The 26,245-nt window shown below is 38.5% G+C and overlaps 1 long non-coding RNA gene across 3 annotated transcripts in view; it reads left to right on the top strand.

Moving 5' to 3' along the window:
- Positions 1-26,245, top strand: part of LOC149916183 (uncharacterized) — a 113,113-nt gene that overhangs the window by 34,777 nt on the left and 52,091 nt on the right. For 2 of the 3 annotated variants that reach the window (XR_016470656.1, XR_016470658.1), the window contains one exon: positions 11,196-11,328. The exons of the other annotated variant lie outside the window; for it this stretch is intronic. This is a non-coding gene — a long non-coding RNA (uncharacterized LOC149916183). Of the gene's footprint in view, positions 1-11,195; positions 11,329-26,245 lie in introns of those variants that run through there. 3 annotated transcript variants of the gene reach the window in all.

Below are 26,245 nucleotides of genomic sequence, written 5' to 3'. Positions count from 1 at the left end.
TCTGGAAGAGCAGGCTTAAAATTGCTCCGAGCAGGTATTCACTCTGCTACAATCCTCTATTTCCTCCTTCTGTGAAGGGCACCAGACCTATTTTTGGGAGCTGCTTAGCATTTGCAGCCTTCTCTGTCTTGCCTGGGTTTTGAAGTCTGGAAGGTGAAAGTCACCTATATACTGAAAGCATGTCCTTTTTGCATCCCTATTTAATGGATCTCCTATAAAGGCAAAAAGAACTATCAGATTGATTTTTTAGTAACGTGCATTCTAAAATTAGAAATGCCATCAGGAAACCTGTTTTTTGGTATTAAGGTAGAAAGCTACAAATTAGAACTCATTTTCTGAGCTTTCCAGCCACGCTGAATATTCCCAAGATGTCTGCCTAGTTTGTATACAGTCTAAACTGCTATAAACAGTAATTATAAAGATTTCATTTCTGTAATATTATAGACTCTCTTATCACTTTGCAGAGGCAGAAAGCAAGGTCCCCTTGCTAATAAACTTACTGCTTAAATGAGCAGCTAGCAAAGTTAGATGCAGCTTGCTGATAAGTAGCAGCAGTTTCTCTCATTGTGTGACATTCTGCATGCACCTTTTGAAGGCTCTGCCAGTTACAGGAGTTCCACTTTCCCCAACCCCCTGAACAGATCCATGTGCAGGTAGGCCAACGTATACATACATGCACCTGCAAACTGAATCTCCTCTTTTTGTGAAGCTCCTCCTTCGTTACGCTGTGTGCTGTTGTTACAGCGAGGTGCCAAGTAAACTTGCACACAGCCAGCCTTGTCATGGCTTTTTATTCATTGTTATTACTCTCTTTTTGTGTTGACTGAGCCCTGAAACCCTCACTCACTTCAGTAGTTTTCCTCCTCGCACAGAGACCCAGCATCAGGCATTTCTCTCTCCTAGCATCCTAGCAGAAAAGTGCTGGAGAATCTGACTTGAGGCTGCTAAAAACTGACACTTCCAGTATTCATGCCTATGAATCAAAAAAAAAAACAAAAAAAAACCAACAAACAAAGATGTGTCATTTTCACTTGTTGCTTCAATTACTTGAAATTTCATTTAGAGAGTTTTAAAAGGTGCAAAGTGTAATCAGGAGCTGTCAACCCATACTAAATTATTCAGATCCTCAATTGGAAGGGGGATGTGAGAAAATAAGATTTGTTAATGTTTCTAGTTTGTGTTGTCTTGCTGTGGCAATTATACTTTCAAATATGATGTGCCTGGGTACACAAGGAATGTGTGCATAACTGATTGATTAGAGAAGCTGTGAACAAGGTACCTGAGCTGTGCTAATTTGAGGCAGGCAGAAGGCTCCAGCAGGGCCCAGGCTGGGGATCTGTGTGGGACTGAGGGCAGAACTTCATGCCTTCTGGGCAAGTAATCTCTGACAGGTGTGCATGTCTTTTAATTAGTGCAGACTAAGGAGGCTGTGAGAGGGAGGAAGTTCTTGCTTTAGTAACCCAGTTGTACACCTTGACTTGATCTTTTTCATGACTCTACACAAGAGGTTGGGGTCAGCCAAGGATCTTTTTGCCTCTGAGAACCAAGAGCAATGGCTCTGCAAATTCTAGATCCAGGTCTAATTAGAAGATAAACCAGAACCATAAATTTTCTAAAAATTGAGAAAATGTGAGATAGAATAGCAGTGTGAACAACTCATCACCCAACATACACAACCTGAGGCTGTGCAGCAGCTACCTTCCTTTTCAGGTTTGCTCTTAGCCCAGCACAGACCTTCCTGGGCTGCCACAGTCTCAATACACTTTTTCTCTCATAGTTTTAGAATTTTTTTTCTTTCAACTGCAACTAAAGCTTGTTTAGAGTCTCTTTTCCCCTTTTCTCTGTCATATCCTTCTGCACACACTGCACATTCCTTGCTGGCTGTGTCTCTTTTTCCTTGCCCACAGCATCCTGCATTGCTTTATGTCATTTTCCTGGGTATTTTGGCTTGCTGTAAAAACAAGATCTGCACATGGGGTGTGCAGTAGCCATCAGAAAGCAAAATGGTGAACATCCTTTTCTGTGGCCCAATCACAAGCTCTGAAAACAAAGTAATAGAGAGTACAAGCAGTTCCTGTGAAGTGCTTTAAATTATTACACGGTCTACTGCAAGCAATGTTCAGTATCAGATCAACAGTGCACAGGTTACACAAGTGAAAGGAAGTGATGCAGTTTAGAGGACTTCCAGCACAGAAAGTGAAATTCAGCTGAGCAGTCACCAATGTTCTGAGATGTGCTTTACCAGAACGAGAAGGAAGACAAGAATTGTTTTTCTTGTAAAGCTCCAGAGAAGGTGATGCAGTAGAGTACATCTTAAAAAGTGGCTTTGCTCAAAAATACCTGGAAAGAGAAGGTACAATGTGGGGATGGTTTTTCTTACTTTTCACCTGTTCTGAAGCCTTCTCTCCCTTTCCTTTCATTGATGGTGATCCGCACTGGCAATTTCAAAGCCAGACCTACTTCACCTTCTGTTCTTAGAAAGGTGCATAAATCAAGGCTGAAATATCTCAGGGTACATCACACCCAGGCTTGGAAAGTATGTGAAGTTGGAGTACATGCCCTCATATTCAGTGTCCTCTTCTCCTTCTGCATGTGTTATTGGATGCATTGCAAGGATCAGACCCATGCACACGTCGAAATTAACGGTCACACAGGGACAGATTTTCTTGGATGCTGAGGGGAGCTAAATCTCCCACAGTAATCTCCCTATGTAACATCACTGTTACTCAGATTGTCTCCACTGACTCTTTTCATAATTGTTCCTCTGAATGTGCCTCTAAATAAACATCTTGTGAGGCTTGTATTGAAGACAGTTAACACCTGATTATTTGGCTGTCTTTTTATACATGTAGGGCCAAATTCTGCTGTTTTGCAGGGGGAGGCGATGCTGGTGGTCTTACTGTAGTTCCATTTACTATTGAAAAGGGAAATTCAGCCCATTGTCTCTTTCCATAGAGAGTAATTACACCCTGCCTTTTCCTCTTCTTGATAGACTTATTTCCTTTCTGTCCATGTGTTCTAGCAGGTAAGAAGTAGGATTAGGTTATAATGAGTACAAATGGATTTACATATCGAGGCTGCTGGGCACAGATAGATGCTGCATTTCCACCTGCCATTTCAAGCTGCCAAAGGAATTGCACATGCCTGTTCTGGTTTGTGTCACCTCTTTGAGCCTCCTTTGAACATTGATCCTGAAGGCAGCCGTCATAGAAGAGGTGATGCTACACTTTCAGCTGCCTTTATTCTGCCAGGGAGCTGTGGATTGTCCCTTACCATTACTGTTCGTGTCTGTTTGGGGGGATATAGCATATCATTTTACACAGTGTTTTTTCCCCACTCTCAAACTGTCAGGGATCCTTTTTCATAATAGAAATAGAAAATTAATTTCTGCTTCAGTGTTGCTGTGAAATAGACAATCCACTGCAGTTTAATTTTTGGCATAACATCTTTCCTACATTCTGAATCCATATTTCTTCAGTGATACAGAGACTATAAAAGACAGTGGATAGTGTAGTTTGTTCATCCTCCTCTCCTTCTCCCAAATATTTTTAAAATTCAGAAAATAATCTGAGTTGGTTCTTCATGCCCATCATTTAGAATCATTATCATTGAATCTTTTACAGGCTGGACATTAACTTGTCTTAGCATCACTTACCAGTATATAAACAATGAAGAAGTTCATAGAGTAAATTCTTGCTTACCAGGGCTTATGGACAGACTAGTTAAATGACTTAGTTATGTTCTCCATGAAGAGATTTTCATGCTTTACTCCCAGCATACTGAGACATGAACGTGTCTTACTGTCTTCATTTTGTCTTTGAAAAAATTTCCTATGAAAAAAAGATTTATTCTCTGGACTTCAAAATTCCACATCTGGGAAAAAAGACAGAAGCAATGGCAACAATGAATATATATATGATATTGAGACAGCACATACAGCAAATGAGGCATATTTTCGCTGACAGTTGCACTGTTTTCAAGTGGATAGAACTGAGAGCTCAGAAATTGAGAACTACCCTTTCAGACATTAGCCTTTCTTTCTTAGCATATTGTACTTCAATGCCTAGACTCAGTTTCTCTGCCAGACAGCAGCAGCAGTAGTACTTGCTCACTTTAAAGGTGCACTTCTAACTGGGTGCTTCACAAGACTCCTTAGAGTACTTGATGCTATGTACAAATGATATCATTATTGGTACTTCTCAAGCTGCAGCTATCTCTAACTGATCTAAATAACTAATGTAAAAGATCCAGAAACACTTCAGTGGTTCCCAGCTTTTCTTTCTGCTTGCAAAGTGGGTGAGAGTTTAAGGTGGTGATTTATGTACAGGGGAGGCAAAAACAGTGGGGACAGCAAAAAGAACAAAATAAATCCAGGAGTTCAAATTCTTCTTGATATGAAATAGTTGTGAATTAAAAAAGCAGACAGAAAGGATGTTCTGGAATCAGAGCTGGGTTTTAGGCATGCAGAAATGAGGATGTATCTTAGTATGCACATCCAGAGTGTATGTGATGTGACTCTCATTGCACAGTGGGTGGGCAGCCCCCAACTGGAGCAATGAATTCCGGTCATTGCATTGGAAGGAATATTATGGGACGTGAAAAAGAGGAACAAGAGAGCAAAGAATTGACATTGTTGCCTTCAGCTTTAAAAGAATGAGTTATGAAGACTAGTTTAAAACCTTAACCTCAGAAAAAAACTTGAATAAGGGGATCTAATTAAAGAGCTCAAACTCTATAATGGTAGAGCTAATGTCAGCATTATTCATAACTCAATGCAGAAAATCTGACAAAAGAGCACAAATGGAATTTAAATTGAAATAAAGACACAGGGGAGCATCTTCTCTGTCTGAAAGTAATAAATGTTTGGAGCGATCTACCTGGCAAGGTTTAGGAGGTGATGACAGCAAGGGCATTTTCAGGAAGCACCTAAATTTTGCTCTGTGGAAATAAGGCATTAATATGGATGAGCTCAGATAAGCCAAATAGCCAATTCTCGTATGTTTGCTGCCAGCACCAACAGCTGCTTGATCTCTAATGAGCACAACAGCATCCTCTTCCAGCCTGATAGTGTGAGCAAGACCTATAATGGATGAAGACGTTTTTACCTTGGATTCATGTTTGATGTCTCCTTTACTGTAATCTTTATGAAAATGCTTTTCTCCCTGGAGATATACTGTTTTCTGGTCCATAAAAATTTTTCTGCCCCTGAAAAAACATTGCAGCTAAGGAAGAAAACAGTGAATTTCTACCACTTGGCAAAGAGCTAAAACAAGCTGTTTGTTGCTATTTGTTCATAGAACATAACTAAAATAAAGGATAAAGGCTTGGAGTCAGCTTAACTGAAAGGTATTTTAGAAATTACATTTTTCCTTTCACTGGCCCACACTAACATCCTTTCTCATAGATCAGAGTTCCTCGCTGACTCCTGAGCAAGTGCAGTTTGTGTTGGCGTTTGGAATGTTTCTTGAACTGAATACATGTTTCATGGTTTTGTGTTTCTGTGCTGTGTCTGGACTGTTCTGGCTTTGAATCTAAAAGATTCAATATAATGCTATGATAGCAGTTGTTTTGACAGCTCTTTGCAGATTCACTGTAAATACCATGTTCTGAAGAAATTACACCAAGTTTCATTTCCATCCATGAACGTAGTGAAAACGAAGACACTGTATCAGTGATCACTAGTCATTTCCAGCTTCTAGGGGAAGAGGACTGTGTGATCTATAAGCAGATTCTCCTTGTATTTAGAAGTGCAATTTGCTCCTTCTGGTTGTATGTTGAGAAGATACCTGCTATTACTCTGATTACTGTTCCTGGGTGTTCACTGAATGTGTAAGGCAATCTCTTTAGACAAATGTCAATAGAAACATTTCCAGAAATCAGCATGAAACAGTTTTTGATTTTTCCATGGTTTTATAATTGTGGATTTAGAGACAGACTTCACAGCCTGGAAAAGCTGATAACTTTCTGTATGTTTTGGTCAGCTTTGAGAATGTGACACACTTCTGTTTGGATGAATTGAGTTTTCCTACATGGATATAGGGGAATCAAATTCTTTCTATAGAATTATTCCAGATTTTATGCAAAACCATGAATTCACTACCTTGAATTTCTCATCTATTTATTGAGGCACACTGAAATGCTTCATTAAACATTTGACTGTCTGGAGACAATTTAATGACAATCGCCAAAATCATTATTTTGGTTGAATTCAGGCTTTTGCAGCAGTAGTTTTTCTGGCAAAAAGTTAACACACAAGTAAAATACACATGGTTGTGTTCTCGACTACCATAAAAATGAACATTACATCCATCTGTGTGTGCATCAACATTTTTTTGTCTCAAAGAGGCCAATTCTGAACCAGTTCTGAAGTCCAGACTCATCTGACATCCATATTGTTTGCATGCAGCACATTGACTAGCAGCTTTATGAACCAGCTGCAACCAGGCTAAGAGACTGCAATGAAGACAAATGGCTGCAGGGCACAGTTTGCTGTGCTTAAATCCTTTCATGATCCCATTCCTCATCCTCTGGTGGTGAATAGCCAGGAATCTGTAGATCTGAAACAAAGTGACCACCCACAACTACTTAAGAAATTTGGCTAGAGTTTAATTGGGTCCTTGAGAAGCGTGTCATGTCAGCATCAGCTAAATTGCATTTGTTACGGTGCTTTCAGATTATGCTCTAAAGTTCCATTTTCTTTGCAAGAAGTCCCCATATCCCTAAACTGCAAGTTAAATTGTATCTTTGCCGTCCAGGTCCTTAGAGGGTCTATGCAATTTCACTACTGTTATAAGTTTGGTCCTATATGAAATCTTTCAGATTGCTCAGTAGAGTGGAAGACAAAATTGCGTAAGAAACAGCTATTACCCCTTTAAAATAATTAACCCCCTGCAAGCTGTATTTGTTGGACAGGTCTTTCAAAGACAGCAAATTCAAGTTGTACAGAAAAACAAAATGTTGCTAAGGGAATCTGTGAATGTGCTGGCAGAGCAACCTGTGTAAATGCTTTCTCTTTTTAGCTGGTATCTGTTTTTAATCCTAGGGTGGAACTGCCAGTTCAGCTGGTGCAGTACTCTGAATTTAATCAATTTGATCACCTTAATTTATTCACATTGACCGGAACCAAAAGTACAGAGTACTTTTAATTAAAAAACAGTCCCACCGAATGTACAAAAAAGTGATATTCATAAGGGATTCTCATTCTACTTTTCCTTCTTTCAGTAAGGACTTTTAGAAGTCTCAGGAGTCACTTATGGTTCTTCTCTATTAATGAAATGATTAATAGAACATCCTAATTATTCTTTAACAAGGCAGGACATACTTCCTCCTGAGCCAAGGGGCAAATCAAAACATGAAAATTGTTCTGAAAAATGTCTTCAAACAACTGAGAGACAAAGAGAGGGAAATGTTAAAAAAAAAAAAAAAAAAAAAAAAAAAAAGACCCCCAAATTGCATTAAATTCATGTATCAAATTCTTTATACTCTTCATCAGAAGGATGTGAACTGAACTGAGGAATAAAATTCTGTCATTTACTAGAAATTGTGAAATTTCCCTATTCTTTCACTTTATTTGTTCACTTGCCTGTAGGGGTCAAACTACACAACTGCTGAGACCTGTGAATAAGCAGGGAATTTCAGTTTTGCAAAGGCATTCTGACATTCTTAGAGAACACTTACCGATCACACTGTAAAGTTAATGATTTGACCTCCCGAAGCTCTAAGATGCAAATTTACTCTCCCTTGATCTAAGCTTACCAGAAGCTGCTAGTGTGTTAACACAGCACTGCATCCGAGCTAATAAACCTGGCAAGTGCTCAGGTATTCACCTTGCCTTTAGTCGTGCTGAAAGGCTCCATACTCTGCTGCTACTTTCGCTGTAGTCAGTGAGTCTAATTTCTGCTGTTGTAAATCAGCACGGCTTCAGTGCAGCCTCTGGTAGTCTAGCAGTTCCTATCAGCTGAGGCTTTGGTTTATTATATCAGGAAATTACAGTCTTGACAAGAGTGAGCTGTGTAAGAGTTTTGCTAAGTAACTTTTGCAGCTCTATTTCACAAGATCTCCAAGCATGGTCTTGTTTATCCTACAGACAGTGAAACTCATGCCATCTTACCATTGGCCTTTCAGGAGTTTCTAGGGCAGTGTCACCTTGTGCTGCCAAGGTGGGCTGTGCTGGATCAATAATTGAAAGCTAATACCAAGATTTTGAAAAGCACCTAACTCATCTGAATGCTTCAGGAGGAAAGAGTAGAGCGTCCTTTTGTAGGCAAGATCAGAGATGTGTAGATCTAAGAAAGTTAAAGGAACACTGGAAGAAGTGACGTGTTACGCTGAGCATAGAAATTAGGAGACAGGCAGATTCTCTTATTGACTTGTACATAGTATTGGGGTTAAGTCATTTGAATCGTTCTGTCTGTTTTTGTCATCTGTTGACTGGGAGTAAATTGAATTAAATTAAGAAGTTCTGCTACAGAGCGTGTTATTTAAAATAACACAACGGAAGAGCAAGTCAGTTCACCCATTGTATGTATTTTATTCCTAGATATCTAATAGGCAGTCTGTCTCCAGGAGTCACAAATTACTACAGTTAGAATGGATTATAAATCTCAAGTAAAGACTAGTCAATTCTACAAGTGATATATTTCTTTTATTACTGACCCTTTATTGCTTCTCTCTCTCATACACATCTATCTTTTTTTTTTCTTCAGCAGAAGGGGTGTCATGCTGCATTTGTATTCTTCTCAACAGGTTTTCTCCTCAGCCACATTTTCTTTCCTTCTTGCACTGGGCAACTTGAATCTCTTTTTTTATTATTTTTATTTTCTCTTGTATTTGCTTGGAAATGTAACAAAATACAGGAACTTAAAAGGACAAGAAGGGAAATTATGACATTTTAAAAAGAACAGTTTTTCCTGGAACAGGGGGATTCATCTACTATCAACTATTTTTTTTTTTTTTTAAGGGAATCAGAAAGATCCATTTCAGTTGAATTTTGCACCAAAGAGACAATTAGAAGATAAGAGTTTAATTGGCTTGGGTTAAAATGAAATCATTTGCTGTTTCTAAGTAAACATTCCAATAAACTCCTTGTTCCCTGAAAAATTTTGCTTTTCCAGATTCCATCTTGACTCACCTTGGGGAAAAACAGTTGAATCATCTCTAGCCATTGCAGAGCAGTACCAGCATCCAAGTCTATTAGCTGCTCATAGTGCTTGAAGGAGTAAATTTCAAGGGATGTGGGGGGTCTGGTATGATTCCAAATCTCAGCACTGAAGATCTAGGATGTGAAGGCCTCTGTAGTAACTGTGGTCATGAATAATAAGCTCTGAGTCAGTTAAGCTTAGCTGTTTAACAGCCAGGTTGGACGCTAGACCTTCAAGCCTGAGCAGCCAGGAGCCTGCTAAATTAAATCTGCTTCGACACTGAAACATCGTGTGGGGTCCGATAGAAACGTGATGGATAAAACCCATCATGCCAGGTGGAGGATGCTCAGGGGCTGTATAGATTCTTTATTGTACACAAGGAAACCTTGATACTTTTTTCCTGTTGACAGGAAAGTTCTGCAGAACTCCAAGTCTGTTTTGATGTCTGAATGTAAAAATCTCTTAAAACAAATATATGAAACATGCTACGCTGGAGAGAGACAAATCTCTCTTCTACCCTCAGGGACTGAATGCAACTTACAACTGCTGAGTGAATAATTAGTGGTAATTAGCACTAGAAATTGATGCCTTTGGAGATAGTCTGCCAAGTTTTTAAGCACTTTAATACTAATGGATTTTTTTTTCTCAGGGATAAATCTTTATAGAGGAAGCAAGTGCAAATTGATTTTTAAAGAGCCTGTCCAACGTTGAATTTATCTTACAAAAACATTGGGTTTAAAAACAATTACATTTACATTCAATGTATTTTAATGCTTTTTTTTTTTTTTCCCAGCAGGTTCATTTCTCTTTAAATATTTTTGCTGTCACTTTTTGTCTAGTTTCTTGGAAAACCAGTATGTGGAGTACAGTCGGATCTTCAGAAGGTGCTGAGATAACACACGTCATCATGTCAAAGTTTTTAGTTCCAAAATCATTTTTCAGTTACAGAAAAGCATTCAGTTTTAGTGGTAATGGCAATATAATTGTACTTTGAATTGTAGGAGTAAAGTTCTCTGAGCAGGGGAGAGGCGAAGACCTGAGCATTAAGAAAATTGTGCGTGCAATTTCATGTCTTCTCTGTCCAAACAGTTGTTGACTGAACTCAGAATCCTCGTTTAAGTTTCTTTTCAGATCCTTCCAGATAAAATCAGGTGCAATGGCAATAAGAGTTGGAAAAAGGACTTGAATTCCCCCCCCCCCCCCAAACTCATACAGCATACTGAATTTGCATGTTTCTGTGGGAAATGAATGTTAAACATGTAACCAGGACTTGAGAGTTGGTGCACTGACAGGATGAGTGGCTGATCAGACCTACTGCACTGCTGGCTTTGTGCAGGGATAGGGATGCAGTAAGGTGCAGTCTGGTTCCAGTAGCTTACCTGATGAATTAGACTGGAAAGTCAAAAGTAAATTTAATGTCTTAATTTCCAGAAGTTCTGGGCACCCTCATCTTGCCCTGAAGTTTCTGAGAAAACACATATTCAAGACCTCAAAACTCTGATTGGAGAAAGGTTAGAGATTTTTCCGACAGCTGATATGGAAAACTGTAAAATAGCATAGAAAGAAAACTATCTCGTTATACATGAAACCATATCTTGTCTATGTGAAACCATATTTTGTGTGGACAGCTTACATTTGAATTTCCTGTAGCGTCAAATAGAACTTTTGCTCATGAACTGCATGAATGGGAGACAAGCCATAGGGATCACAAATACGTTGCAGGATGGTATTGGGAAGTTCACCACATTAACAACACTTTGAATTTACGGTCTTCTTGAGTCTGTCAGTCTTCCCTATTTTCCACTCAAAAATTTGTACTGAGATCTGAAACTCTTCCCTCACTCCTCCTCTGCCCTCCCTCCCCTTCCACTCAGTAATACCCTTTTCTCTCAGGGTATACTAAGTACAGCATGATTCTGGAGAGATTATTTTCTCCTTTTTTATTGCTTTTGACTCTTTATTACTGCTCATTATAATGTTATTAACTTGGCTGCAGTTATGACAGTATTCAACACCTGTTTCATGCAGCAGGCACATTCCCTTTTTCTTCCGTAGCACTGCACACCTGGGCCTTGAATTATTCCCTTTGGCTGAGTTGAAAGAAGGATCATGAAAGAGCGGGTCCTTGATTTTTCTGAGGTAAGGGGCTTTTAATTTGTGACTCAACATGAATCCTGTTATCGTTGATTCTGTAGCATACATTCCGTTCTGGCTATATGTAGGCAATGATACTGGCAATTATTTTGGATGAGTAGTGATGAGAGTGGTATTTCAATGGAAAAGGAGAGGCAGGATTTAATGAGCTTTTAACAGGACTGGGTTATTTGCTTGAAAAAGTGCATGGTGAGAATAGACACGTGTACAGAGTTGGCCATTGCTTGACTGGAGCATAGAATACGCTCTGGAGCTCCAGCTATGTTTTTCTTCCACCACTGTTATAAGCAGGTCAGAACAGAGGGTCAACACTTCTTTTTTTTTACTCAGAGAAGGTTAAACAATAGCCTGGGTTTGTCTCCTTGTTTCTGAACATGCCACAGGTGTTTTCTTTACAGGGTTGGTGCTTTTCCCTTCATTTAGGCTTATTCAGTTATCAGAAACAGAATGAAGTCACAACAGAGTCCCACAGAGAGGAAAGTGAGGCCAAGGAAACAGGAACAGGATAGAAACATATCCATGCAATTTGGATTTTTTGTTTTGACCAAATCCTGAAGAACCAAGAGCTTCTGCGCCTCAGGCACTTCTAATCTTGAATCAAGGTTATGAGAATATAGTTAGTGTTTGCAAGGACAAAAGAAAATATTCAAAATCTTTTATTTTCAGTGGTGTAAGACACCGAAAATTCAGTGATTATTGAACATAACAACCTCATTTCCCTTAAGGCCCCTGTTGTTATGTTTAAGTACAGGTTTGTCTTCTGTTTCCAAAGTTTACCAACAGCAACACTGTATCTTGATATCCTTACAAAGACCTTGAGCAGAACCATCCAACATTCATAGCAAGTGTTTAGAGACTAAGGGGATGCTCCTTCAGTTTTTCCTATTCTCAAAATAGCTGAGTTTTCAGAACTTCAGCTGAAGCTACTGATGATCAGACAACAGAAAGCATCCTGGAAAAACTGCTATGAGAGGGACTGTCTAATCTCCTTTTGCTGATATATGGCTTGTTTTCTGGGAGGGAAATTGATGGAGTTTACTGCTTGGCTGCTGAGGTCGTAGGAATGGAAAGACAAGGTGTTAAGAAACATGAACTCCTTGAGTATATATGCATAGTAAAGATAGGAATTGTTTGAAAGTAGTAAACATCTATGCATGGCATCCAGTAGACAGAATTTTAAATTTTACAGCAAGTTACTAGGCAGCTTTTAAACATTCCCCTATTTGTGGATACATTCATTTCCTAGGCACTATAAGATGATAAAAGGATCAGGATTTTTCTTTATAGCCTCAACTCTTTGACCCAGTCTGGCTGTATATCTTGATGTCTAGAAGTGTGAAAAGATTTGAGACAGAATATTTTCATCCCAGGTCAACTTCCCCCTGTACCTAATGCATACAAAGGAAGCCTTCAGGAGATTTTGCACACACTGGAGAGTGATACTGAGAAGTATATGCTTATGACAGCTCAAAATGTAACATTTGTCACTGAGAATCCTTCCCAGCTGGACACTGTTTTCTGTTGTATTTCAAAGGAATGGTAGAAAAGGAAATTCCAAGATGACCGTCCTAAGATGGCACTAATGGCACCCCATCCCCGGGTTCCATGAGAGCAACTACAGTTAAAGTTCCTACATAATAATGTTAGTCATAAATATTAATCAATATTTGTCCATCTGATCTAAAAAGGAATTAATAGTGGCCTCCCGTTAGATAGCTTTAATTTTTTTTTTGTCATCCACTGGTAGTAATGGATGTTTATGTACACAGTTTTCTTTGCATTTCTCACCATCAATCTTTTGCCCCTGTTCATTCATAATATCGTGATTATTAATCACAATAATAGCTGGAATAACTGATGATGCTGCTGGATTTGAGGCTATACCAATTTCTCTGTAATGAGCTGCTGTTTTTCTCAAGGCTGTAAGTCAGCCATGAAGCAGCTAAGAGTGAGGCAGCAAAATGTCATAATTTGGGAAAGCTTTTTATTTCTAAAGAAATATTGATACTGTGGGATTGACTGTTCTGAAATTAAAAGGAAGTAGCAGGCACATTTTTGCTTATTCTTTTGGGTGAGTATTGTGTGTCAGTTTTTCTCTTCAGAGAAGAAAAAAATGGCTTCTTTGCAGCTTGAAATGCTGTAATGCAGGTTGCTTTAAAAACAAAATGGATGATGTGGCTGTGGAAGTGATTTTTTGGGGGGGGAAGGAGGGAAGAGATGAATGGTATTATTATGTGATATTACTAAAAAGGTAAACTTGGAAATAGAAGACATAGCTGTGCTTAAAATGTGTGCTTAGCTGCACAGACAGCAATTCAGCAGGGTAAGGCTCTGAAGCCTATGAAGCATTAGTAATGTGTTTTGGCTGACTGTTTCAGCATCTTTAGAAACTTCTGATTTCCATGCTCTTGCTTTAGAGAGGAAATGTAAAGTTTACTGGTTTAGATTTTGGCACAGCGGCCTCAGGTGTACAGTGCTGGCTTGGTTATGCACTTCATTATGCAAGAGGAGTTACGCAGATCCCTAAATCATGGTCCTGTGAGGTGTGTGAGGTGTGTTACTGTTAGAGCCATTGCTGGTGCTCTGTGGCATTACAGAGTTATCGCCTTTTCGTCTTCTCCTCTTTAAGTACAACTTTCATAATGCTTCAGTGAATTCTCTATCAGCTAAGCAGTACTAAAACACATAAATGAAAATCTCAGCTAGCTGAAGTTGCTGTGGATTCAGTGGTTTCTGTGAAGCTATAACATTTGTGCCAGCTACATATCTGTGAGTACTTGTGAACTGCAGGGGCAGTTATGGTGCATCATGAGCTTGTCAGTTCTCAACAAGCCATACTGAGACATTCCTATACAAAGGAAATGGCCAGGACAGGCTCAATTGAATCCTGCTGAGATACCCAGTAAACAGCATTGATGGGTTTTCACTCATTTGATCTTGCACAGAATTCTTGCAGAAGCAAGAATATCCAAGGCATCTTTCAATTTGGAATCATGCTCTACGCCATGACTAAAGTAGCCAATGGTGTGATGAGAGGTGGATGTTGACTTGACATTGAACACATTATGAAAGCAAATTATCTAATCTGATGAGAATAATCTGTTCCAGTCATAGGATAAATACAGGAATAGGACAATACACCACATCTGTCCACACTTAGCAGTTTATCTGCTCAGTACAAGAAGGCTGAACGTTCTGAAATATTTGTTGAGAAACAAGAAAAGACATCAAGTACTTTTGGTATTGCTGCAGTCCTGGCTGAATAGTAAATAGCTGCCATTCTCAAAGGTTGCCTATCAGGCTGCTATCTATTCTTTTTGTGTATTTCTTGATGCTTAACTTATTTTTTAAGTGGTATTTATTACTTTAAGCATTTTCTGTAATTACTAATTAAAGTACATCATAACATCATCCCATTTTTCATTATCTTTCTATTATAACATTGTAGTTTAAGGAAAGCCTTTGGTAGTTATGTATACTGGAAGGGAATGGGATTTATATCTAAGCAAAGGGTATCTCACCTAGAGGTGCAGCAAGCATTTTACCTTGATTTAAACACCAGTGAACATCTCCTGAACATGTCAGATCCAAATATTTCAATACTCCAGAGCTGCTGGTTATATTCCACATTAGACAATGGACATACTGTGGAGCTAATTACAAAATCTGCAGGCTGAAATGAATGACAGTTATGTGCCAAGAGAAAGAGAAAAGTGTTTTTGACACATGCAGAAATTTAACTTAAAAACAAAAATGTTGGGGGAGAAATAAGACATACTAGAGACATGCATAGATTTCATGCAGACCTGAATTCTTTTACTCTTTGAACACTTTCTGGTGAGCCAGTTTTTTACCTCTTTGGAGACCTGTCTGAAAGTTGTTTGCTGTGTAAAAGCGTTGACCATTAATGAATTCCATCATGTGAATGTGCGTTACCACTGCTTGCACACACAAACACAAAGATTGACTTCCAATTTAAGGAAATGGAGGAGTGGTTCAGAGATAGTTGAGTTACCTGTACACTGAGCTTTATGCAGCTGTATTAATTGGGCAACTCCTTGTTGCTTAAGACCTATTCATTTTTAGGTTGTTGTAAGTTGTGACATGTTGGATGTGTCCTATGGATGAGAATATTTTGGAGTCCCATCAGTTTTTACACTCCCTGAGATGTTTATCTAGATGGCCCAGGTGAAATGTTTAAGTTAAAATAAATGTTTTGTTGTTAATTGTAGTAGTGATGGTTTTGTGTTTTTCTGTGGAATGGATTTAGTGTATTTTAGGACAATTGCTTAGTTGGCTGATGTGCTGATGTCAAAAGATAAAAGTAAATAGCAAAGCCACTCATTTTCAGTGTAGCTGAGGACACAGCTCCAAGGGTGATCTCCTCATCAGCATTATAAGAAAACATACCTGAAATTTTAAGTGTAACTTTTAAAATTCTATATCCAGTTTAAAAAGAAGCACTTGCAACCTGACTATTTGACTCAGCAGAAGTTAGTTTTCTATGAAATCTCAAGGCACACGACAGCATCACGGTTCTGCAAAGCTTATATATCTATTACAGGAGCTCTTGCTGTTGGGATTTGTCCCCCAGAATCAATCGTACAGTGTACTGCACATTTGACAGGTTTGGAAGCCCTGTTTTGTACAGTCTATCTTCAATTTAAGATAGATTTTTGCCTTCTCACCCGTATTGTTTATGGCTTGTTTTCAAGTAATAAGAGGTCTCCACATCCTTCTAACTACTACTTTGTGCTTGCAAGTGTCTAGATTACCTTTTTTTTTTTTCTACTTAAGAATACTTCTTTTCAAAGGCCATGTCTATATCAGAGAGACGTCATGCAGAAAGCCCAAATGGTGTTTTCCAAAGGCAGATTTGGATCACTCAGCCAATATCCTTCCTATCCCATTCTTTGCTCTGTGAGTAGTCTAGACTGTAGAAATGACTTGTCAGACTCCTGGGTGTTGTGCCCATCAGGTCACAGGTCCTGTGCAACTTACCCATTTTTCCATTCAGAAGACTGGTGGCTTGTCTGTGCAGAGTGACTTTTACATATATATTTATATAATTCAGGGGTAAATAATTGGCTTTCTGTATAAAATGCCTGCAAATTACTAAATCAAGCCAAAAATACTTTACAGGCCAGAAGGCTTTGGGAATATGATGTGTTTATGTAGGTGCATATCAGTGTGCAATATAAAAGCATTTACCAGCTTTTGTTCCTGGAAAATCTGAAGGCGGACAGAATTATGCATAACTCTGTGACCTGAACTGTTTTGTTTATTTGCTCTCCTTTTAATGTATTTCATTAGATTTCACGTTATATAGATACGGTGAACAAACCAGGGTAGATGTCTGGAAGCCTAAATCACCAATGAAAATAAATGTTAGATCTATTTATTCTGTAAAAACAGATGAAGAAGAAACACCTTAAAGATTACGTCCTGTTTTTGTCTCATTTTTCCCACTGTTCTTCTGTTTCTCTTCAGAAACCACAGAGAAGTCTGTTCATTTTTTTCCTTTTTTCCTTTTTTTTTTTCTTTTTTTCCAGAGTATCTGTGTACACAGCTTCACTTATTATGCTCACACACAAATTCCCCCCTCCACCAAGTTAACATTTCTATATTCTTAACAGCATAGCTCATAAAATTAATTTCCACTATGTGTATTTTCTAATTCTGTTTGCTGTAATGATCATAGCATCGTAGTGCTTTCCCAATAGAAATGTTTATGGCAAACTATATCACTGTTATTGAAACAATCACTATTTCAAGTTGTATGAGGAGCTGACTTTGTTTTCCTTTTTCTTATATATTATCAAAGTCAAATCAAATCACCCCCAATTTATAACAGCATTTAACACCAACACGACAACCACACTTGCTACTCACCTTTCTGAAACTGCTCTTTAAAGGACAGTTACATATTTTTATTCCACCTTTCTCCTTTGAATAAAACGGTAATCATTAAAAAAGCCCACAAAGATTCTTGCATGGAAGGGTAATTAACAGCTTTGTAGTTGGTCACTTTTAACAGGTTGGCTTCCCCAGCCTGCTAAAACGGATTGGAGTTATCCTGATGACATTGTGTGCTCTGGGGAAGACCTGAATTTTCTGGAACACTCCACCTCTGGTGAGTAGGCAGGTTAGATTTGCATGCAGGGGTTTGATTTACTCTGCCTTAACTATATTGCTTGTCACGTTTAATATTTTTTTGCTGCGTTTTGATATGTTTGAAGTGTTTATCAGACAAACTTACAAATTAAATTTTATCAGACTTTCAAATGCCAAGACCTTTTGTGTTCTCCCTGTATAGAAAATAAAATTGCTGCAGTGAGCGATGCTAGGGAATAGCCAGAGTGCAGTTTTAGATTAATACTTTGAATCCATTCCTAGATTATATATATATGTATATACATATGTATATGAAAACATTTAATAAAAGCCTTTTTCCTGGCTGAGGTGATACGTTTAGCGTTTTATTCCTGTCTGTTTGGGGGTTACTAGTTTGATTTCTGGAGCTTAGGTTTTGAATGCTGCAGTTCTGAAGCCACAGAGATGTGGATGTTATTTTATTGATGAGCTGTAGGAAAATGTATTTGCAGCTTAGAATGGCTATAGCAGCAATACAAGTTATTATTCCTGTGGTCAGGTGGCGATGTGGTAAATATGACTATAAGTTACTATGCATTAATACTTTTTGTCACTACAGTTAGCCTGGAGACATTAAAGAGTCCCTCAGAAGGAATACGTGTCTTTTCACAGCAACTACTCTGCCTTGTGTGGCTGTATCAGCACTACTTGGTCAGTACTACTTACAGCTCATCTTGGTTTTCTCTCTAGTGGAGATATTCAGTATTATGTCCTCATGCTAAGGCAACAGGAGAGCAAAGCTTGTGTTTTGTATGTACACTTCCAGCAATCTGTAGCTACCAGGGAATGCATTAGTGCAGGAAATCACCATGGGTGGATTTAAAGAAAAGACTGGGTAATTTTATGACTATTTATAGCAAAAATGATAACATTTCATGTATCATAGTTCAGCCAGGGAACCTGTAAGTACAGAGGATAGCAGAGGTGAACAAATGCTGTCTTAATGCAGGGCCAAAGTGCAGAGACTTTCCGCCCCTGAGTCATGAATCAGAGGCCATTTTTGGAGCTGAAATATTAGATGTGACAGGTCCTTGTCAGAATGACAAGGCAGCGAGGCCATCACTTGGAATATACCACTGCACATCAGACACTTTCCTTTATTACATATCCTGGCTAAGCAGTAATGTTGTATCCCTTAACAAAATATGCTGATTAATGTCACATAGAGGAAATGTTTATGCATTATTGCAGCATATCCAGCTATAACCCAGGTGACTCAGGGATGCTCAGTGCTGGCAGCATGTGATCTTTACAACTTCTATTCCACAACTTCTGAAAGGAGCTCATGGATTTAATAAGAAGCCCGAAACACTTGCAAGAAAGAAGCCTTAACAATATTACTTCTTCACTGATAAGATCCCCAAATCCCTTGCAGTTGAAAAATTACAGAGAGTTTAAAAGGCTTCTTGCTCCAGGTTATAAATTGACATTGAGCCAGTCACAATGAGTTCTGTCTTGCAGGGACACTGAACCACTATTACTTCAAGCTTTCTAATTCTTCTCAACCTGATCCTTGACAGATGACTGCAAAGCGAAGCCAGAAATGTCACTTGTTCCACCCCCTATCATCATTTAGTTATTTACTGACATGCTTCCTATACTTATCCCCCTGGAGAGATGGAATAATAATAAAAATGGAAAGGAAATCTATCTTGAAAACATAGTGATCTCCTCTCGAGAATCTGCTTCACTGAAGCACAAGGGCAGTTCCTAAGAGAGGAAGAACCATCTGGTTGCTTCGCTGATAGGGAAACCACAGAGCATCTTGAGCCTGCCTACTGTTACCCAAGTCTTCTGCAGCCATTTAATTTACTTCAGTCCAGCCAAGCGAAGCAAACTTGGTTTGTTCCCAACCCTCTGCTAATTCCACACTGCTGGTGCTACTGTTGGAAAGGGGCTAGAAAGACTTTTGCTTCTGGTGTGATACACCATCTCTGCAGTTTCTCACTTGGAAGCACTCATTTCCAAACCACAGCCTGGCCCTGAATGCTATTAGAAGCAATCTGCTGTTAAAATATCACTTTCACTATAGGAACAGAATAGCTATGCTTCACTGATATATTACATTTCCTATAGGTCAGTGAGCTCAGGATGTTGAGTTGGGATTCTGAAATGAAGCAGTGTATGCTTAATTCTGTCACTGACTTGCCATGTAACTGCAAATTATGAGGCTGTACGTAGTACACTTCTTGTGCTAGAGATGATTCAAACCAACGCGTTACATTTTGCATTGAGATGGGCCAAGAGGATACACCTTTTTCTCTCTAAAACATCCTAGCAGTAATACAGCGTCTCTTTAATGTAAATAACAAAATATTTTTTCTAGGAAAAGGGATTTCATTTTAAGATTGAAGCTTCCTAATTCTGTCCTTCCACCCTAAGTCCTCTCTAGCCTTTCAGCCCAGCCCAGCCTTATTCCAGCAGAAACAGAAACTACTTTGCTAGTTGTGAAATGTTGCTAAAATCTCTGTGCCAGATGGAAAATAATTTCTCAGAGCAGGAACTGAGGACAAGCTGTGAATCTCTCAGGAATAGCAGCACAAAGAAGCAGCTGTTCTGCCCACTGGGTCATGGTAAGCAGAGCTTGGGACAGGCAAGGAGAGAGTATAATATAGGCAATGCTTTTATCTTACAGGTTGTGGTGTCTTGCTTGAAATCAGTCCAAGCCTAAGGAGCCACTAAAGGAGACAGTGCAGTTAAAGAGTTCTTGGTGCATTTCTTCTGCCTTTGAGATTATTGTGATAACCTCATCTATCTGTCCTGCTGGTAGTGGGTTTATGGGTGCTGTGGAAACAAGAGCACCCAGCCAGCAGCACAGGTAGGAGCACTTCTGCTGGTGGCATCACTGGTGAAGGTTGGCTTCCTCTGTGCAAGGGCACCCATGGCTGCTCCAGCAGAATTGCCTTAGTGAAAACATTTTCATCCCAGTGATTTCTGGGTTGTGCAATTCAGTTATGCTGTACAGAACCTAAAAGGCTTTGAGTTAAAGACAAATGCTGGTGACATTTTAACGTTAATGGATAAAATCTGTAGTAAAGGTGGGTACAAAGGAAACTTCTGGGAATAAATACTTAACAGAACTGATTTTCATGCAAGTCTCCTTATCAGTTTATTCATTCTTTTCTAGTCCTAGTATATTTAATAATAAAATAGCACTCCTAAAATATTTTTTCAGGTACACAGACTTTTAAAAATTTTATTAGGTCCTTTCCTCCCTGAAAGAGCATCACCCTCTAACCAGATTAAATGGGCCCATCGACTGCAGGCCATAAGTGAGCTCTCAGGTGGTAGTAAACTGTAGTCATTACACTGAAATGAAAGCAGCTGTGCTGACTTGCACCAGCTGGGAATCTAGTGACTTGGGTAGGGATGGTTTCTTTAATTTAAGCAGTATCTGGGATAGAAAAAAAAAACACATTTCTCTGGAGACAGCCTAGAAACTCACACTAAGATCATTTCTTCCTCTAAGTGTAGGGAGCTATTCTAAACTACATCTCAGCTGTAGTCCCTATAGCACAGCAAGATCTTCAGGCAAAGTCTCTGGTGTGTTGAGTCAACACATCAAAACTCATGGGTATGTTCAAGAAAGCATAACTTAATGATGCAAAACTGCCAAGTTTTGCATTTATGAAAAGTGGAATGCTAACTTAATGAGTGCGTGCATCTCATATAGCTGGTTAGTTGTGCTTTTTTTTTTCTTTCCTATTTATGTTATTTACTTTCTAACTGCTTTCTCAAGCTCATTCTTATTATAAATCCATCAGGATACTTTTATTTATAAATGTTTTGCATTTAAGTACTTAATATGTATATGGAAAACAAATTTAGCCTTCTCCAGAGAAAAATAAGAGCACTATTTTACCTAAAATATTCTTTTTCCACACAGATAAATACCCACATGCAACAGCTCAGCTGACTCATGGTGTTAGTAACTTCATAAGGGATTCTAATACAGTTCATAGGTGTTAGTGCTTTCCAGACCTCAATCAGGGCCACCTGAGAAGTATTTTCCCTTAATTAAAAAAAGGAAAACACATGGATCAATCAGTTGAAATCAATCTGTTGATACTTTCTTGATTGTTAATGCCTCAGGGGTAGTTAATAAGCTGCACATGCGAGGTCAGTTTGTGTTCTTCACTTTGTGATGGAAGGGCTACAAGCCTGGAGTGGAAAGTTTAGCTGGCAATTCTTGTACAGACACACTTTTTAAAATTAAATGTTAGTGCTGTTTTTCATCTCAGTGCTTCTGTCTCTCATTACTGGTTGTCCTGGATGAAAGAGCAGGTGTTTTGATCAGGATTTCTTACCTTTTTCTTCATTAGAGGTAAGTCAGATACTAACTCATAACCTTTGTACTTTGTGGAGCTGTAGTTGATCACTAAAGTTAGAATCTTGAAGTTAGGACAAAATTTCTATTAGCCTTTAAGTATTTGCACTTTTTCTCATCTCTTTCATCTTTTTGAAGTTGTGTTTTTTTTTTTTTCCCTTATAAAAAAAATAACTAGAAAATAAGAATTCATAGATTATTCATGAACTAAAGACTAAATATTTGGATTAAAGGCTTAAGGTTTAGCTAAACGCATTAATAAACTGAACAAATAACGCAGGAGCATTTTTCTTTCACATGTCTATCATCCTAAAACTACTTGGGCGTCTCCATTTTTTTTTACATGTTAATGAATCTCATTATTCCTTTAATGGTCTGCACCATGATTATCTGTACTTATTTTCTATTCTTATGCATGTTGGTATGCCTGAGTGACTATTATTAGGAAGTTAAGCTTTGTCTGTCTTTGATGGCATGGAAGAACTGAAGCTACTTGCAGAAACTTTCTCAGTATGTGTGTTTACACATGTAGTTCTAATTTGTGTTTTTTTTGTATTACTGTAAGCTTTACTCTTCTAATTTTCCACTGTTGAGTAATTGAGAGGCTAGTGGAAGTAAGTCCTGTTAGATACCAGGGCAGCAACCTCCAGGACAGAGTTTTTCAAGTGAAATGGATGGATACACACATACTGATAGATAGGGTTGTGTGTGTTTGTAGTGGCTGAAGACCTGGCTCTGCAGCTTTCCTGGAGCTGTAGATATTCTGTAAATCCTTGGAATCTTCTGATGTTATCTTTCAGTTATATATGTAGGCTATTTCTATATGGGAAAGGTGGAATAAAGCCCCCAAGTTTGATTTTTACCTTTTTACCGCCTCTCTAAGTTTCATTCAGTTTTTTCTTTTTTTTCTTTCTGTATTTAATGCTAAAGAATGCTCTGAAATCCTAGCTTTGTAACAGTGTGAACTCCCTTTTGATCTTCTGAACAAGTGCATTCCTGACTCAGTGTAAGATTTGATGGCCAAAAAGCTAATGGAAAAGCCATGGGGTCTGAAGTCAGTGTTATCCGCTTGAAAGTGTTTCTGAGTTTGTGAAAGAATCTGTTCAGAAATGCTCGTTCTAGCACATCTAGCGTGAGGAGGTAGAAGTGTTTGACTATAAAATCTGTGACCATATCGATTTAAGGATACAACTGATGCTTGAAGATTGTCATGCAAGAAAAATCGGAGCCAGGCAAGGACTTGATCTGCTCTGTTACCACAAAAGCAAATTAAATTGTTATTTTATAAAATACAGAGCAAAATAATAATGAAATATGACATTTGATAAATGGTTTCCAGGTGTGTTTCTTGTTTTTCATGGTTTTTACAGTATTTGCTTGGTTGCTTTTCCTTCCCTTAACGATAAAAACATATTACTTCATACAAATTTAAACTGTGCAGTGACTTTTCTTAAGCAAATGTAGACAAAGTCTAGTGGAGAAGTTTCCTTCTCTTTGCAGTTTCTGTGTTCAGAGGAGAATGTTGTATTGTGGTTCTTGAGATAATTCTCTGTGCCTTAGGCAGGAACTGAAGCTAATGCTGAATATATTGGCTAGTCCAAAGCGATGCTGTCTTTGTCTTTATTGACTGCAAACTGCGTTCAGGATTGAATGAAAATTTGACATATAAAGTCCTGCACAGGCAGGGACTGCGCTGCTAGAAACCTCTCTTCCTTATCTGTGTTTACAAGCATTGCAACGAGTAGTGAAACTTGTAATAGTTACTTGCTGGTTTTGCATGCTGTAGATGGAAACTAGTGTTTGCCATTAAGAACCTTCAACTGTTAAGCAGGTTTTTATCTTGATTTGCAAAGTCAGACCTGACAATGTCTCTGTAAAGGGTCCTATAGAGTGAGATCTCCGAGAGAAAATGTGAATGTGTGGTCAGGATGAACTTTGTTTTGCGGGTAAATTGAATTATTGACTTGCAGCTAGAACACAGGCTTTCAAATGAGGGGTTTTTCAGTAAATTGTTTGTATGTGACTTATTTTTAGATTAAAAAGTAGTTTAAGGATTAATCAGAATTCAGTGTTATTGTTACTGGAAACGAGTATGACAAATACTTAAAACCTTTCAGCTCTTCAGTTTCTCTAAGAAGTTTCTCAGATTAACCTTCTTTGTCTTTCCCGTGTTGTGGGTTGCAAACTATCTGGATGCCATGTTCTGGGGCCCTGCTGTTCTGTGGTACTTCTATTTTTGCCTTAACTGCAAGGTTTCAGTGATGCTTTGGGGAAATATTAAGTATACGCCCTGTGTCGTCTTATTATAGGAGACCTGAAGTAAGATCTGTGTTGATTTCAGTTGGTGTCGTTAGCTCTATGATATTCTTTGGTGTGTTGAACAGAAATGCTTATAGAGATTAAGGTCTTCTGTTCCTTTAGGTTCATAAAACAGCTCGTGGAACAGTTGCAGCACAGCCCACCAAATCTATTAGCTGGAGATGGCGTAACCTCTTTAAACCCCTATTAAATTTATGAATTTAGTACAGTATTTTGTTGGCTTTCTTTCCAACTTCCGTAAATCAAGATTTATAGATTCTCATTCTCTGCTAGACGTACTTCTCCATCTTGGCACTTGAGCACATGAGTTTTCTCTTTCTCCACTTCTGTCTACATTTCTCTTGACAAATGCTTTGAAGCCTTGGAGAAAAGCATCAGGAACACACCAAAAATGAAGCTATGTTTAATAATAATAATAAATTGTGTCATGAAAATCTGCAGAAGTGTTTCATGCTGCATCGTGTTATAAAGATTTTTTTTTTCTGAATGGTATTTACTTTCAAAAATATTGAACTGAAAAATATATCCTATAGATCAGCTCCCACTGTATTTAATAGTTCTAAGGCGAGATGGCAAACTATGCAGGATGGAAGAGCTGCACAAAGTAGTTCTTTGGCTGTGACACAGTAGCAATTTTTCTGTGACAACACAAATATTCAATACAGAAATTAAGAAAAATGCTTTCTTTGTGTGCCTGTGACATGACGCATGCATCAGGCGAGGCACTGCTGTTAAGAATATCTGGAGCATCTCATGTTAGACCTCTGTGCTGCATTCATGATGCAGACAATCCCTTTTCAGGAGAACATCTAGAAAAAAACACAGGGAAACACCTGTAACTCTATCCCCTTGGTGCAGCATTTGAATAACTTTTCTTGGCTACACTCTTAAGTTTATTGGACATTTCAGATGCCCTCACTGCACAGCTTAGCAGCATTCACAGTTTCAGTATCAGTAATCAGATATATCACAACTGCATTACATAATTTTTACCTTTCTCTTTCACTGACTTTATTTTGTATGGCCATGTCGTAGTCACTGAGGGATGTTTTTTTTTCCCATCAGTTTGCAGAAGGTCCCACACAAGTTGTAAATAAAGTGCAGACCACAGAGCACTGTGGGATAATTCTACCTTTACCTCCTGAGTGAGGAAACCAACCTAATTAATGACTTCCCTCCAACTAGAGATGTGCAGAATAATCATTTGGATACTGGCAAACCAGGGATTTATTGTCAATTCAGAAGACTGTGAGTGCCAACTCTGCACTTCCCTACATCTCAACTTACAACCGGGATCAATACTGTGCTTGCAGCTTCCCCTTGTATATTATTTATGGAGCACATATTTTGAAATCTTTTCCTGTTGTTTTTAAAGATTTACTGCTGCTACCTGCTTTGATTGAGGCTAGCTGGAATTTATTTTGTTTGCTTTTGGAACTGGAACAACTGCTGGTGATAATGGGATGTATGTTTAGGTATGTGTGCACCTTTTGTCACGTGTCACTAGAAGTAACAATGTAGGTAAGTCAGTCCATCTGAATTTCACTTTTAAAGTTGTCTTCTACCTACTCTGGAAGTGTATGTTGTTGTGAATGCCTGTACTGAGACCACCAAAAAATCTATTCTTTGTTATGTGTGAGAATTCCAGTAAGCTCTCTGTGGGCAACTGCAGCTGATGGTAGATAAAGATGATGGCAGATAGATATTTAAAGCAAAGTCACAGATCTGAATATTCTTTTTCTCTGGAGTTCTGCATTCAGATGCTTCAGCTCTGTCCCTGGTGCGTTGACACAAGCAGGTTATGCTTGATCTGTTTACTGTGGAAACATACATTAGATGATCACAAAAATGAGGAGTGCAGCTTACAAACCTTCACTAAGTGCTAATGCACTTTTGTCTTTGAAGTCAAATGTAAGAATACTGGGTAAACTATGTGTAGGCAATAGGAAAACCAAAGAATTTTAGTATAGCATTGACATAACTGTACAGTAATACACAACTACACTTGAAATACAAGAGGGAAATTGTCATCTTTCTCTTACCACCTAGCTCAGCTTTTCTAGGAGTGTTATGGATACCAAAGTATGTAAGTAGAGCTGAAGATGTCTACTCATTTGCCATTTTGGAAACTCTTTTTCCTGTTCCATTGGTA

Source organism: Phasianus colchicus, chromosome 13 (genome assembly GCF_987193195.1).
Source record: "Phasianus colchicus chromosome 13, bPhaCol1.hap1.1, whole genome shotgun sequence".
In the NCBI taxonomy this organism is placed as follows: Eukaryota; Metazoa; Chordata; class Aves; order Galliformes; family Phasianidae; genus Phasianus; species Phasianus colchicus.
The sequence above is the reverse complement of the archived record's forward strand: the minus strand, read 5'-3'. Positions and strand labels throughout refer to the sequence as shown.